This window comes from Triturus cristatus, chromosome 4_1 (assembly GCF_964204655.1).
Source record: "Triturus cristatus chromosome 4_1, aTriCri1.1, whole genome shotgun sequence".
NCBI classification, from domain to species: Eukaryota; Metazoa; Chordata; class Amphibia; order Caudata; family Salamandridae; genus Triturus; species Triturus cristatus.
The window spans coordinates 137288204-137290703 of NC_140585.1; the positions used below are offsets into that span (position 1 = coordinate 137288204).

Genomic DNA, 2500 nt, shown 5'->3' on the forward strand with positions numbered 1-2500 from the left:
TGGAGAGAAATTGGAGAACCACTTTCGACTCCACACTTCTTCTTCACTTACTTCTTTTCTCAATATACTGGGCTTAGAAAATGGTATCAAGCCATCCTTATCATCAGTAGGACACGGAAAGAGGCACCAAGTCTCCTAACCAAGTTCAACCACACTCTGCAACTTAACCATTGCACTACAAATTAGGCAACGGGGGCATCAGCAAAGGCAGCCAATGTGCCGCTCCTTTATACATTTTGTGTAGTACTTTTCTTACTCGGAGGCAAAATCAGCACTTTAACTGCCCAAATCATACAGATTTTACACATGTAGCACTCTATGCACACATAGGCACACACCTTGCAGTTCTTCTACACACACTTAAGCTAAAAACCCATTCTGTCACGTCAAAATTCTGCAAACCTATTACATATTCAGTGCGTCGGCATAGAAGCACTTTTTAATGCCACTAAAATGCACAAGTAGTTAGACTGAAGATGCAACCTGAATGAGTTTACAGTATGTACTCCACTTTATTAATGATTAGTAATGAGAAAGTGAGGACTACAAGAGTATTGGAAAAGACTTTTTCCACTCTGAATGTAAAGCAGATTGTGTGACCATTGGCCAAAAACGACCACGAAGGGACTCGAACCCTCAATCTTCTGATCCGAAGTCAGACGCCTTATCCATTAGGCCACGCGGTTATCCGTACACCTGAGATGATTTTTATCATGTAGGTGGTATGCATAGATGGAGAACATATAATTGAAAGGTATTCAGGTTTACATCCCATAGTGTTCTTTCAGCTCTTTTCGCTGGAAGCACTTTTTTGGAATCTATATATTGAGAATTTTATGAGTACGATATGCTTTTGTTTTCCTTTTTCCATACAAACCTCTTTCTCATGAGTTTAAAGCTCATTTGTATTCTCTACATAGCTCTGGAAGTTTCCAGACGTGGAGTGAAACTGTTTTGAAAGTAGGACAAATTGCTCCTTCCTGCATATGCTAATTTTTCACACTCACATAGGTTGTATACGTTTTATGTATCCTGGCTTGACCTATTCAAGTAGCTGAAAGCCTGTCACTACCTCTAGAAACAAGATTCACACCAATCCAATTCAAATCATTTTTTCCAAAGGAATATGTTCTGGCCGGTCAAAAATGCACCTCACAAAAATAGGCATTTAAAAATATACTTTGCAGTTTCAGAACACTAACATGACTGTGAAGTGTACACAAGTAAAATGGGACTGTTTCAAAGTAACTAATCCCTCATAAACTTCTGAGAGGAAGCATGTAATAAATCTACCTAATTTTCTGGAAAAGATAGAGGGAGGATTTTTGTTATCACCTCAGATGGGACTTGAACCCACAATCCCTGGCTTAGGAGGCCAGTGCCTTATCCATTAGGCCACTGAGGCACACATGCATAGCTCTTTTCTAGAGGCATTATTTAAATGTATTCTATGGTCAGACACCGGTGGGTGCACACAGGGCATTTCTCACTTCTCTCTATAAGTAAACTTCCCATTTTCATCCTCTTCCATCCCCGACTTTAACGCTCTCTTCTATGCTATAATGGAGACTTTGCAATTTTAGCAAGTGGAGAGAAATTGGAGAACCACTTTCGACTCCACACTTCTTCTTCACTCACTTCTTTTCTCAATATACTGGGCTTAGAAAATGGTATCAAGCCATCCTTATCATCAGCAGGACACGGAAAGAGGCACCAAGTCTCCTATCCAAGTTCAACCACACTCTGCAACTTAACCATTGCACTACAAATTAGGCAACGGGGGCATCAGCAAAGGCAGCCAATGTGCCGATCCTTTATACATTTTGTGTAGTACTTTTCTTACTCGGAGGCAAAATCAGCACTTTAACTGCCCAAATCATACAGATTTTACCAATGTAGCACTCTATGCACACATAGGCACACACCTTGCAGTTCTTCTACACACACTTAAGCTAAAAACCCATTCTGTCACGTCAAACTTCTGCTAACCTATTACATATTCAGTGCGTCGGCATAGAAGCACTTTTTAATGCCACTAAAATGCACAAGTAGTTAAACTGAAGATGCAACCTGAATGAGTTTACAGTATGTACTCCACTTTATTAATGATTAGTAATGAGAAAGTGAGGACTACAAGAGTATTGGAAAAGACTTTTCCCACTCTGAATGTAAAGCAGATTGTGTGACCATTGGCCAAAAACGACCACGAAGGGACTCGAACCCTCAAACTTCTGATCCAAAGTCAGACGCCTTATCCATTAGGTCACGCGGTCATCCGTTCACCTGAGATGATTTTTATCATGTAGGTGGTCTGCATGGATGGAGAACATATTATTGAAAGGTATTCAGGTTTACATTCCATAGTGTTCTTTCAGCTCTTTTCGCTGGAAGCACTTTTTTGGAATCTATATATTGAGAATTTTATGAGTACGATATGCTTTTGTTTCCTTTTTGGATGCAAACCTTTTTCCTCATGAGTTTAAAGCTCATTTGTATGCTC

General features: G+C 39.9%; 1 non-coding gene across 1 annotated transcript; it reads right to left on the minus strand.

Moving 5' to 3' along the window:
- Nucleotides 1-1332: 1332 nt before the first annotated feature.
- On the minus strand, nucleotides 1333-1405 carry TRNAR-CCU (transfer RNA arginine (anticodon CCU)). The gene has a single exon. It is a non-coding gene; the product is annotated as a tRNA-Arg (tRNA).
- Between the last annotated feature and the right edge of the window lie 1095 nt (nucleotides 1406-2500).